This window comes from Octodon degus, unplaced genomic scaffold, assembly GCF_000260255.1.
Source record: "Octodon degus isolate 3935 unplaced genomic scaffold, OctDeg1.0 scaffold00002, whole genome shotgun sequence".
Classification (NCBI taxonomy): domain Eukaryota; kingdom Metazoa; phylum Chordata; class Mammalia; order Rodentia; family Octodontidae; genus Octodon; species Octodon degus.
Window position 1 is genome coordinate 35598481 of NW_004524578.1, and position 14290 is coordinate 35612770.

At 41.5% G+C, this 14290-nt stretch overlaps 1 protein-coding gene across 3 annotated transcripts in view; it reads right to left on the minus strand.

Moving 5' to 3' along the window:
* The window catches only part of Slc1a3 (solute carrier family 1 member 3), an 85131-nt gene that overhangs the window by 23956 nt on the left and 46885 nt on the right, over nucleotides 1–14290 (minus strand). The window lies entirely within an intron of this gene.

Consider the following 14290-nt stretch of genomic DNA (forward strand, 5'->3'; position numbering starts at 1 on the left):
GCCAAAGAGGAAAGTGATTGATGATGTAGAGTGTGCCTAAGGAGAGTCACATGGAAAGAAAACATTCTCTCAGGCTTTCACAGAGAGCACATTGGCCAAGCAATGTATCAGAATTTTAATTGTAGTATACAGGCTGTAATCTCTGAACTTAATCTAAAAGACAATAAAATGACTTAAGGTCAATATTGGGTATCTTAAGAAGAATCTTCCTTAAAATATACAATAATGGCACCTGTGAAGTTATAGTACCTGAGTTCTACTTCTGGCCCTGAAACCACGTGGGCTTGCTAAGCCTCAGTTTCCTCATCTGTACTGTGTAAGTAATGAAAGCTGGCATAGAAAGGGGCTTTCCTGTGGTGTGTGGCACATGGTAAGGTTTCAACACATGTTAGGGGCTAGTATTACTAATTAAGTAGATAAATTTAAACATACTATTCACAGTGTATTAGTGCACCTTTCTAAGCCTCTGTCTCTCACCGAGGAGATAAGTTAGTAATACCTATATTACAAGATTAAACAATATATCTATCCCAACCACTCTGAATACACAGATACAAAATGGACATTCATAGTTATACCCCAATTATTTATTTTTTTCTTTAGGCTCCATGTATTTATTTATTTTTTTTTTCTTTTCAAAGTTTTATTGATAAACATATAGCAATGAGACAGTTGCATTCTCTTAATGAATAGAATGGTTTTTTCTAATGGTGTTTGTAAGTAGGATCACAAGTCTGCATCTTGTACAGTAATTAACCACTAAGAAGAATATATGCAGTGTATTATTTGTTGAAACTGTACTTTCGATTTGATTTGAAACTGTCTCATTGCTATATGTTTATCAATAAAACTTTGAAAAGAAAAAAAAATAAAATAAAAAAAATAAAAAAATAAAAACATAGCAAGATTTGTAGATGGAAAAAAAAAAGATTAAACACACAAAGATACATACAGGGGCTGGTGAGATGGCTCAGTGGTCTAAAGCACCTACTTAGAACAAGCTTAGCAAAGCACAGGGACCGCGGTTCAATCCCCCAGCACCACATGCCAGCCAGCCCCGCCCCCTGGTGGGCTGAGCTGGCCACACACACACACACACACACACACACACACACAAATAAAAAAAATAAAAAAAAAAAAGATACATACAAAGCAAGCCCTTGATAATGAAAGTTACAATCAGTCTGTGTCTCCCTACTAGAATTTTAGTGCCAGGACAGCAGGACCATCTGTTTTATTCATTGCTGTAGCCTCAGTGAAAGAAACCAAAGAACCATTAGAACAATGCCTGCACATGGGGGGCGCCCGATAGTTATTTGTTGATTCAACAGTCATTGTTGTTATCGTGCTGGGTAGAGGCCACACACAATTTTTTTTAACACTTAGATTGGGTTACTCTATGGGTTACAAGTACTGATGTTGCATTTGTTTAAAATATGTTGAAATTCCAACTCTGCAACTTTTGTTGGCTTTCTCTGAATTAATCTAAAATAGGGAGGTTCTCGGTATCTGGAACAATGAGAGACAGATCTGGCGAAGAAACAGCATGTGGTATCCCTTGGATCTCCATTTCTGGAGCTGGGATGCTGTTCAGTGCAGGGTGTCTGCAGGCAGGTAAAGAGCCCGGGAGCTGGCTGACCTCCACTTCTCACAAGCACGGACACCCCTCCTTCTCACTTGTCCTTTGTCCTCCCTCTCCTACTCTGATACTGTTTTCCCTTCTTTGCTAACACATGTCACTCTTGCAAATGAACCTAGAGAAGTCACTGCTACTCTTCTATCTGTCCACATATTAACAGAGGAGTGAGTGAACAAAAAGAAATGAACAAATGCAGAGACACACTGTCCAAGGTACTTGTTACTGTAAGTTTAGGGTTGCAAGCCCTGATTTTACCCCCACTCAGTTAAATGCAGTGACTTTAAAAAGAAGCCTGAAAGGGCCACCAGACAGCTCATTAAAGCGCCTGCTTAGGCAGACACACGCATGGACTGGGGTTCAATTCCGGGCATGCTGTGCGGGCCCCGCCCTTGGGGTGTGCTGTGAAGGTGATTGAGACTGTGAGTGATGATGTGTGCCTGTAATCCCAGAGTTTGGGAGGCTGAGGACAGGAGGATCACTATGAGTCTGATCTGTGTAGTGAGACCCTGTAGAAGCCTGTAGTAAAATACTTAAGGAAAAGAAAAGAAGCCTGGAGCACCAGTGCTCCTTGTGAAAATGAAGCACACAAAAGCAAAAGAGAAACATTCTCTCGTGAAAGATTGTAAAACGGGAAAAGATCAGTGGAGTAGACAATATTATGAATGGCAGTCAAATAAATCACTTCTGCCCTTCGTCTGATTCGACTAAACATGTAGTTCCTTTGCTCTAGCTACAGATGTCTTTGGCAATGAACTTGCAAACAGTTAAGGAAACTGAGTCCAAATATCCATCACTATATTACTACCATCAAAAAGCTCCTGGTGCCCTTTGGCTTAACCGTGGAGGTGGGCCTCCCTCTCCTGGGAATCCATCCGGTGGGGGCTTCCCAGTGGTTTCTCTATAATGGTCTTAACCATTCAATAGACTCATTACAGCCTAACCCAGCCTTGGGATGGTTCCGGTGAGGGTGTTTGCCAGCGAGCCCACCGCAGGGACTTCCTCTCGCTCTCAGCAAGGTCACAGGAAACTTGGAAGGACGACTCTGAAATTCCCTTCTCAGCAGCCCCCAGCTGCCGGCGCGAGACCCACTGCGAAGTGATTTAGATACCCATTTACCCTTCACATTAGCCCATCCTTCCCTCACAGTATTGGAATGTGCCGCACAATATGCTTTTTTGAAGAGGAACCAGAGAGTAATTCATCTTCTTTATGTGTGCTAAGCAGAGCAAGAGGGAGAGGCGAGCGGGACCCACGACGAGCTGGGGAGTAGTGATTAGTAACAGCTGACAGCCTCAGACCAAGACCCTTTCTTTGGTTACCTCATTGTAATAGCTGAGCACAAAGCAATGACTGTCCTCTTGCCAAGACTGGGAAAGCCAGGACCACAGAAAATGGAAGCAAAAAGAAAAGTGTGTGTTGGGCCGTGGGGCTAACTGGCTGACCAAAGAGCTTCTTGGTCACACCTGGAAAGTGACTTGGGAAAGAAAGGTCCGTCCATGGGAATGTGCGCCTTAGCCCCTCTATGGGGTGGACCCATCCACCAGCAGCCACCAGGAAGGTTAATATTAGTGGGAGAGTAGGTGAATTCACTGACAGAAAGAGCCTGCAGAGAGCAGAGAATTGCTTTGGTTTAATGAGAGGAAGTCCTTTGAGGGCCAGATCCCCAGCCCCCTCTTCTTGTTTTCACCCCCGGAAAGAGTTATGACTTTCACCCAGACACTAGATGAGTAGTTTGCCCTTTCTGAAACAGCTCTCTTTACTTTGGATTGTGTTTCCTGCTAGGGAAAGGATGTTCCCACATGACTTTGCTAGGAAGATCATCAAGACAGCCTGTTTCCTAGGTGGCAGAGCGCTGAATGGCCATGACCGAATTCCACAGCTGGGCTCCACTTGTCCGAAGTTAACCAAAGGCCGTCTAGAGTTGACTGCAGAGCATGTCAGACTTCAAGGGGTGCCCTTTCTTCCCACGGAAGGCCTGTCTCTCACAGAAGAAAGGGAATTGAAATGAAAGGCTCATAGAAGTTGCAAGCACCATATGGGTGCTGAAAACCAATTGGACCTGGCCCCGCTTGTGCAAATAGCTGACGCAAGACAAGTGCTGGGGCTGGGAGGTGGCAGATTCATGGGGCCAGAGAGCTGCACACACCTGTGCAGCACAGTCTACCCCCTTCCACCCGAACCCCATTCCTTGCATTCTAGAGCCACAATGCAACCCGACCGTGCTGAAATGGACTCAGGTTAGGTTTTGTGGCTCGAAACTGAAATTAAGATCTTTCAAAATGACGAATTTCATGTTAAAAAGAATCAGAGAATAAAACACATTCACCTTAATCTATTTTCCAAATTAAATCCAGTGACACATACCTTGTTCACTCTATAAACAAATACTTTTTGGCACAACTTAGGTCCATATTTGGTGAGGAGAGAGAGAGAGCGAGAGAGCGAGTGAGTGAGAAAGAGAGAACACAAAATTAATCTTTGGGGCTAAAGTTGGGGGCTGAGGAGAGAGAAAGAGTATGCAGAGGCAAGAGAAAAGAGGGAGACCATGAAGCCCAGGGATACGGGTGAAAAAGTTCAGTAGGTGCTTTTATCGCCAAGTATTTCTTGGATGGGGGCCAAACAACACTCCCTTTTAGTCGTGATTAGTTTTCTCTGAATTTAAAAGCTCATCAATTGTTCTTATCTAATCTATAAAGGAATAAAATTTCTGACCCAGGGAATCAGAGATTGTAGTCATCCAGCTACCTGAGCCAAACAACATAGCTGCATCTCTTCATAAGAATGAAAATTTGTTCCAAGTTCTGGAGTTCGTTGGCTTTCCTCATCCCTGCCTTATGGGTAGTAAGAGAACACGCTCTCCTTGGAACAGAAAAGGCTGCATTTTTGCCCCCAGGCCTAAGGGCAACAATGGAATCAAATTATTTCTGATATATTCCACAAGTAGTGGCTAACATGTTTGTAATTTTCTTCCTTTTCTGGGAGGGAGTTGTTTCTAAATGTTTTACTTCATTTTTGTAATATCTATGTACTCAATTTATTTAGCTTTTCAACTTTATATATTTTAATGCTTTTTTCAGAGGATACTTAGGAATTCCTGAAATTCCCCAGTGAAAATTGTGGGTGATCCACCTATATTAAACTTCGCTTATCCGGAGTGGACTTCAGGAATGTAAAAGAGTATGCACAGAAAGGATGTAGATGGTGCCACTTAGTTAGCTTGAGATCAGTGCTGCATGGGATAGGTGGTAAAGTAATCCTTCAACATGCAATTTAGGTATTGGGTTGACGATGACCCAGTCACTAGTATTTGGCCTGAGAAAAACCAGTGGATGAGTGAGTTTGAGTAAAATACAACCTTAATAGATATTGTTTAAAAAAATTAATGTAGAATAAAAACTTTATAGAACAGTAAAGAAAAACAGGGTACAAAACACCGGACTTTTAAGTGAATGATTCAGAGGGCTTTGAGTATCCCATCACAAAAGGATCTGAAGGGTCCTTAGATCAACTATGAGAACTCTGTAAATATAAGTACTCCATAAATCAGAACCTATACCCTCAAGGCACTGATCCAAATGCTTTCTCTTTTAATCCTCCCAAGCAACCCGCTAAGGTGGGGACTAACAAAGATCAATGAATGTGTTGGTCAGGTAGCTAAGTTCTGTGAAGGATAACTTACTTCCTCTAAGAATGACTACTATTTCCTTTGCCAATCAAAATATTTTCACTTATTTATGCAGTGATTCAACATTCATTAAGACTTTCTTGATGCTTTGGAAAAAGACACGACAAGAAGGCCTCTGATGTACAGCTATTACTCTGTGCCTTGTATTGGTTCTAGGGCCCCCTGGATGCCAATAAGGGGATGTTCTAGTCCCTTATATAAAATAATGTAATGCTTGTACATAGGTTATGTACATCTCTCTGTATACTTTAAACAATGTCTATATTATTTGTAGTACCTACTGAAATGCAAATATCATGCAATTAATTATTACACTGCAGTGTCTAGGGAATAATAATAAGAAAAATATAGGAATACATTCAGTACAGATAAAAGTTTCCCCTGAATTTTTTTTTTTAATCTAATATCAGTTGTATCTGAGGGTGTGGAATATGGAGACACAGAAAGTTGTTTCTTTGAAGCTACAGTATTTAAAACAACATATTACTATGAATTTCCACAACTAAATAAAACACATAAAAGTATCAAGTTGTGTGATTTGCACTAGAATTGAAAGGAAAAATGAGAAGAAATAGTTGGAGTCACCATGAAATCTAGAGCCACCTTGTTTTGAGTTGTGTCTACTCCACTTACTAGAGCGTCAACACATGCATCTTTTCAGTGTTTTGTCAAACAGGGTTTTTCTGAGAAATAAATAAAATATGTGATACATTAGAACAGGAAGCAGCAGGTACATCAGTGACAATTTTTATTATTTTAAAAAATATATTTAGTCCTGAAGGGTCATTAGAGCAACTATGAGAAGTCTGTAAATACGAGTACTCCATAAATCAGAACCTATACCCTTAAGGCACTGTCCTGAATGCTTTCTCTTTTAATCCTCCCAAACAACCCTCCAAGGTGTGGACTAACAAGGTCAATGCCACTTACAGATTAGCAAACAAGGAGGCTAAATCCCTCACTCAGGAGCACACCACCAATAAATGGCACTGCTGCCACCTGCATTCCAAGAGTTTCTAATCCAGAACCCACCATTGCAATCACACACATACTGCTTTGGAGACTCGGCAAAACAAATGCTTTGCCCTGGGCTTGTATCAACTGTTGATTTGCATTTGCTCCATCTAATAGGGAATCATGCCTAAGATCTGTTCCAGTTAATATTTGAAGGAACAGCATGTATTACAGTATAACAGGATGATACATAGGAAGCCAGGCACTGATGACAAGAACTGCTGCCACAGCAAAGGACCCTTGCACTGGAGTCGGCCCTCACATCACAACACAGTTGGTTTATTCAACAAGTGATACACTAAAGAAGAAGAAAACTCAGCCACCCATACTAACACACTGCAGGGCCTTGGGTAATCCCTGGAACTCACAGGCCGCTGGTGAAGCTCTTCCTCCCTTCCCACCTGCATCCTTTCCCCACTGGTCCTCAGGTCTCCTTTCCAGATGCTCCCAATCTGTGGGATCCCCTTTAGGGATCCAGTCATGCCCTAAAGCCCTGGTGCAAACTTTCTTTTCTCAGCTTCATTTTCTATTCAGGCTCACCCTATGATCCCAGCAAACTAGACTCTTCAGTATTCACTAGATGTGCCTTGGGTTTTCCTGTTTCTGCATCTTTGCTTTCAAGGGTTCCTCTACTGACACCCTCACTTCCTGTAGAACTCCTACTGCTAGTCCAGTCCCTAAATTCCCAGAGCACATTCTTTACGCTCCTTGGCTTCACAATCTGCTTTGCTTTCCAGTCATGTGCGTACTTGTTGGGCTGTCTATTTAAATTTTCAGCTCCTTGAGGTTACAGACTGGCAAGGTCTCTTTGTGTTCTTTTATTGCCTGCATTGGTCAGCACATTGTCTGCCCAAAACAAGAGTCCAATAAATGTATCCTGGACTAGATTCAATACCAACTTAGTAGTAGTTACTCCGCTTTGTCAAAGTCTGTCCTGAATGTGCTTAGTGCTAAACAAATTACTCCCAACACAGTGTGACCAGTGCAGAATACAGTGAACTATTAATATTTTCAACTGAGGAAGCATATGGCTACATTCATTCTATTTTAGCCACCACTTCCTACTGTTGGTTCACATTAAGCTTTTAGTCACATGAATAGCTGCCAACCTCAGTTGCTTTCCATCCTGTAATTGCGCAACTGCCTTTTGAATCTAAAAGCAGCAACGTACGTTTATTTCTTGCTCAACTTCATCTTGTTGGTCTTCATCCAGCATTGCTGCCTACTGAAGTCATTTTGTTTGTGATTATCAGCATAGGTAGTGAAAGCCATCCCTTTAGGGGCTTATGTCATCTGACACCAAGAGTACTTTCTATGTCTTTGAGTCACTGATAAAGAGGAATAGAACAGGGGTTTTGGAAAAGCACACCAAGGTACTTTGCCAGTTGTCTTTCCAGGTTAACATGGAGTCTTAAATACTTCCTAAGTCTGAATGTTCAGTCAGCTTCAAATCCACTTCACTGTTTTTAATCAAGACAATTTTATTGTTAAAGTATTAAGGAAGACTAAAAATATTTTAGAATAACTTAAAAAGTTACATCAAAATGTTATTATAAAGGAGTATTTTTACAAATGAAAAGATTTTGTGTAGTACAAGGAACTATTACAAGATGTTTTGTGACAATATTTTAAGACTGACTTTGTAACTTAGGAAGTTACATTAGCATGCTATTTATAGCCAATAACTCCTGGCAATTATGGCAAGTTAAAAAAAGAAAGGAAGGAAGGAAGGAAAGAAAAGAAAGAAAGAAAAAGAAAGAAAGAAAGAAAGAGGTCACCAATCACTCACACATAATGTGAGCTGTAATAACAATGTTCTCAAACATTCATAGCTTTAGACGTAAGCCGTATGGTATTGCATTTAATAACTGTGTGTGTGCCAAGCTGTGTCCTAGACTAAGTAAAACATATAACATTGCCTCAAACTTGTACTCCTTTAGTTTTTGGTGCTGGGGATAAAACCCTGAACCTCCAATACATTGGACAAGTACTCTACCATTGAGCTATGTCCTCAGGCCCGTGCTCATTGTAACACAATCGAAACCTAATTGCAGAGAACATAATTCCATAGGAAATCTGCAAACACCCTTGGAAACCAACTCTGTCATCAAAAAGCCAAAATTGAATGTTTAAAAATGAGGCTAAGTCATGGCTGAGATCCCCTTGGTTTGGTGAGGAAGGCCAAGGAACCCAAAAGGCTCAATGATGTCCAAAAGGACACCACTAATTAATGGCGAGCTGGGGACAGAGCGAAAGCTTCATGCCCTTTTCACCAAAACAGTCTATAAAGCTCTATGTAAGCAACCTACTTGAAATTGCTTACATTTATATCAAATGTAATTTTCCCTAATCTTGGAAAGTCATGGGCTTTCTTGGCAAAGTAATTTGTAAAAAATTTTGATGTAGAAAGTATACAGTGATTTCACTTATTCTTAGGGGCACCAGAGCAGCTTCTACTTTGTGAACATCTTAGATGCATGGCAGTGAGCCTGGCTCAGCTGGCACTGAGTCAGCTGACAGGGGCTCAGGGATCTTGCAACATAGTCTCTGAACCTGGCTCCCAACTAGGCGATCACTAAGAATGCCATCAGAAGACCAGGCCATGACTGAGGAAACAATTCTCTCTGAGCAAGTGTGAAGAGGGACCTTACATCTGGTACTGTCCAGTAAGGAAGCCAGGAGTGCCTCTGAAGTTGAGGTTCACAGCCCTGAAACAGAATCTAACACTAGTGGTCATCACAGGCATTGGCTCTGTGCCTACAGGTTCAGAGAAGCCACCTTCAAAGCCATGGTCTGCACCAAGCTCACCTGCATATCTCTCCCAAGGCCTGTACAATGAATATTTTCATTGCTATTTTTACTGTGATTTCCACTTCAGAAATGACCCCAGAATGCCAAAGTAACTTTCCCACAAGGATTTAGTGTTGTGACTGGCACAGAAATTAGTCTGGTGGCTCCTAAATTTGCATTCTTTAAAAATCAGAGACGAACGACCACAAATAAGCATAGCCAAACTTGAGTGTACTCCCTAGGTAGAGTTACACCCTAACTTCCTGGTTCACTATCTAGTCTTTTTGCAGAGGAGGGACATCCAGGGCCTGAAGTCCAGGTCCAACAGCTCTGCGACATTCTTCATCAGCACTTCTCATGGTTAACGAAAGAGCTCAATATTGAATGAACTAACAACCTCAGCTAGACAATAGCTGCTGTGCATGACCCAGAGAGCATAGCTGCAGTGAGGACCAGGAACAAAGCATAAACACATATGGCAGATGCTGTCAGGACCATTTACAACACAGCGAGTGCACGTAAGAGTCTGGCAGGAGAATACAGGAAACGCTGCAGTCTGTGCCTATGAGAAGCTAGCGACGGTCTTATGGAGAAAACTGTGCATGGGAAATGCTTCGTGGATGCTATAGAATAGCTTTCCAGTCAGCAGGAAGGTAAAACATTTCAAATGGAGAAAAAAAATGGTATAAAGAAGTGAAGTGAATGAATAGAATACCCACGAATGGAGAATCAGTACCCAAGATACACAGACGAACCTTCATCTGCCATGGAGGATTTTGAAAACTGAGATTTCCACCCGCTTAGCCAGCTTATATTGCACTTTGTGGATTCAAACAACTCAGTGTTCTCCCAACAACCTGGAGGGACACATGAACTCCTTCAGCAGAGGTCAGAGTCTTCTCCAGTTAGGTTGTTAAAGAAAGTATGAATTTCTGTTTCCAGCTAACCATCCTTGGCTCATTTGAGACACATGCATTGAGCACATGTTGATGCCAGGTGTAGGAGCCGTAGACAGAGTTCTAACTTAGTGTTTGCTTTCAAAGCTCATGAGCCCAGGGGAACATTACATTCCCCAACATGGAAAGTGTGAGGGGTTGAGAATGGAACCCACATGTGGCAGAAGAGAGGGAGTAGGGGAAGGGGACTTGGGGAAACTTGAATAATCTATAAGTTAGAGTTCTGGCTGGGTCACTGAGGTCTATCAGCAAAGCTCATCCAAAAAGAAGAAGCGACTTTAGTGCCAAGTCAGATCTGTTCATGCATGTTTACCAGATTCAAGTCAGAGAGCCAAGAATTTAATAGTGGTGCTGTCAGAACCAATAAATAGGTGATGAGAACTGCTGAGAGGTAAGGGGAGCCAGAAGTTAAGTATTTATATGAACATGGGAATACACTGAAAGTCTAATGGCTGTTGAGATTCTGGTGACAAGACATGAAATAACCCAGCTTTTGAAAACTAGTGTCCCTCACAGTGCTGCCAAACACCTAGCATCTGTTCACGTCTATTATGAGCCATCTCCTCAGGGAGGAAACGTGAAGGCATTGCAAGCAGCTGCCAAGAGAAGTGTGTCAGCAGGGATGTGCCGTCCACACTGCGAAGTCATGCATTCATGCATTCATTAAGTGACATCATTAGTGGTCATGCACCCTTCGAACCGGGCAAGGAATTCAACTGCAAAGCGCACATGAGGTCAGGGCTTCTAAAAGGTCGTGAGACAACCTAAGGAGCACATTTAAGAAAATGCTTTAAAAAATGAACCAGCAAGTCTATCTGGCTTCCCACACGGAGCTTATGAAGCTGTCTCTACGCTCCTGGTGAAAATGCCAGAACCATTTCATGGCCTGCAGTTTATAGGAGCCATGTCAATTTCTCTCATTCCAAATTTAGAGATATGAAGTTTATTTTATGATCTGGAAAATATGTGTATGAGGTTCTTAAGAATTGTTCCTGGTAAAACTTTCTTTTGCTGTGGATTGATATCCGAGAGCCACTAGGGAAGAAGAATGAATAAGAAAGCCATGTGATACAGCAGTGTTATTAATACACAGATATATTGGGTTACTTTCTTTTTATGAAACATTTTAGGCCCAGCTCTTGCTCTGTGGGTAACTCTGAGAATTCTCCAGAGGCCTGGGGAAGATGTGAATCTAGCTCTTTGTGTCTGTAACTGTACACCTGTTATTGCTGCAGAGGATGAAAAGAACACAGCAAACACACATTGTTCTATTTTTAAGCTATTGTACACTGTTCCAGGAGAGGGAGAGATGACATTTCTCCCCTTGGAAGTTACCAAGAGCATAGCTATTCTGCTGTAGAGCAAACTCACTTTCCAAACTTTGGAGACAGTTAACCCCAAGCACTGAAGGGAAGTGAAGGTGTATGTATGTGTGTATATACGCTCACGTGTGTGAGTATCCATGCCAGTTGGGGTACAGATACCAAAGCAAATCTTTCCTCACCCTGGGAAATGCCTGTCAGGGAAGCAAATGAGATGACGAGCAGAAAATTTCCTGTAATGCTCACTGTTTCAATGGTACACACACTCCCATGTCCTATGGCAGAATTGCATGCTGTGGCTTTCATAGGCATTCCACCAAATATTAACTGAAAGATTAATCAATCAGTGAATCTTTCCTGAAAAAGCATTGGAAAGCACTCTTTACCTGGAGGAGGAGGAAGAGAAGGAGGAGAAGGAGGAGGAGGGGGAAGAGGAGGAGGAGGAGGAGGTGGAGCAGGAGGAGGAAAAGAATGAAGGAAAAAGAAAAGGAGGAGGAGGAGGAGATCACAGAGGGGGAGGAGGTGGAGAAAGAAGCCACTTGGTGTGAGGTGTAATATTTCTCTAAATCAAGGGTCCAAATGTTGTCTTTTCTGGTCTAATACTGCTTGAGGAAGCAGTGCAATGTTTTTAGAACAGAAGAGATACAAGATAGAAAAAGCCTGCAGACTTCTGATAGCTTTCCAATTTGTGTGATGCAATAGGCAACATTTTTAAAAAATGAAAGTGGAGACTTTCACAACACTTTATAAAGTAACTTGGAATCTCAAATAATGACTGTTGCCAGCCCTGGGGGATGGAGTGTTGAAGAAAACAGTCCTTGCTTTCCTGACACATTGTTGGGTGGAGGAAGTGAAGACTGGTTAGAGGGCCACCCAGCTACACTGCCTTGGTAGGAAAGGCTTCCTGGAAAAGGTCACCTGCAAAGTAAGACCTGAAGGTAAGGGAGGGTTTCAGGTGAGAAGGTTGGGACAAACAGCTGGGACAGATAGGAGGTCAGCAGGAGTAAAAAAGAAAGAAAAGGAGCCATGCCAAACTTGCTCAGAAGTTCAGCTTCTTCCAAAAGCAATGTGGGGAATGAGTTTAGAATTGAGTTTTTGAAATTATGCTGTCTTCATGTTTGTTTGTTTGTTTGTTTTGGCGGAACCGGGGATTGAACTCAGATCCTTGCGCATGCCAGGGAAGCACTTATTCTACTAAGCCATCTCCCCTGCTAATATTTTTTTTTTCTTTTTTTTGAGGAACTGGGGATTGAAGTCAGGACTTTACACTTGCCAGGCAAGTACTTATACTACTGAGCTATCTCCCCAGCCCTGTCTTCATGTTTAAAAAAAAAGAAAAAAGCAAGCAGGAAAAGAGTAAGACTCAGAGGAGTGTGGTGAAGGGAAAGAAAGGAGACTAGAAAACGTTACTGTAGATTGGGGTCATTCTGATGTTGCCTGGCCTGGTGTGGGGGTCCGGGTGTCAGTGGGGTAAGTGGTTTGGAAGGTAAACCACAGGCTTGGGAGAGGGAGGGGATGAAGGAGGGGTCATGTTTCTGACTTGGTTCCTACTTCAAAATTTTTTCTTTGATTAAAAAACCACACTTTTCAATACTACTTTCTATTCTTTTGCTCTAAATCTAAAAGCACTGAACTCTCTTCTGTGTTTATCTTCTTTTAGCAGGACTACATTTATTCCACGTGCACTCACTGTTTTCATAATAATGAATCAGCTCTGAAAAATCTTAGTAATTTGAAAGGGATCAAGAGGTTCAATTTGGTAGAATTTTGCAATCCTTACTGTGTCTTTTAGCTTATTTTGTCAACAATTCTATTTATGTATATACCTGGGACATACTTTACAGTTCCTGGATATTTGGAAACCAGAGGAAGAAATTTTATGAATGTAAGGAAGTAGCCACTGCGTTGTCAAGTCTGGTTCTGCCAAACTCAGTCCTGTTGGCCAGGTGACCTTACTGGTTCCTAGCATCTGTGGTTCTCAGGCCCTCAAGGTCCCTTTGGGCTGCACGGTTCCACTGCTTCTCCATCCCCAGATTCTCTAACCAAGAGGAAGATGTCATGACTCCACAGAGATATAAGTCATGAAATCCAGACTGTGAGAAATCAGTCTTACATGGAAAATATATAAATCTGGTCTCTTGAACAAACAAATTGTAAAAAAGTCAGAAAGATAGACATACTGACAGAGACAGAGATGGGGGTAGTGCTTTCCAGCACCTACAGATGAAAAAACTTTGTCAAACATTCATTGCATGAATGTAACTTAATTTAAACCAACAAACTATAAACAGAAAGTTATAAAAATAAAGATTTTAAAAAATGGACTGGTTGATACTAATGAAAGACAACTATTAATAATTTTTAAATGAGTTATAGTGAGTATTATAGTTGAATTTCAGGGGAAATTCCTCTTTTAGAAGCAAATAAACTAGTTTTTCCCTCATACTATGGAAATCCTATCCTGTATTCAAGAGAGAAGTCTTCTACTCTAAACCCAAACTTAGGGATCCAGGTAGGGACAGTGGGTAAATTCACCCAGTATTTAATCTCAGTTTCCTTACTAGCCTTCACAAAATGAAGTGGATGCCTCTCAGGGTGACAGTCTCAAGCTCAGCTTTCACATTTGCTTGGTAATATATTTTTGGAAGAGAAACTAATGTTTCTTTTTTTTTTTTAATCAAATTATAAATGTGCTGAAGGGACTCATGAAGGACTATTTTAGAATTTGTTATTCTTGGAGAACTCACACAATGATTTGAAACTGAGAAGACATATTTCACTCATGTGTTAAGAAGCGAGGTAAATGAGTATAAGACGGTCTAACTTTTAAAATTAAAAAAAAAAAAATCAGGGCTGGGGAGATGGCTCAGTAGAATAAGCGCTT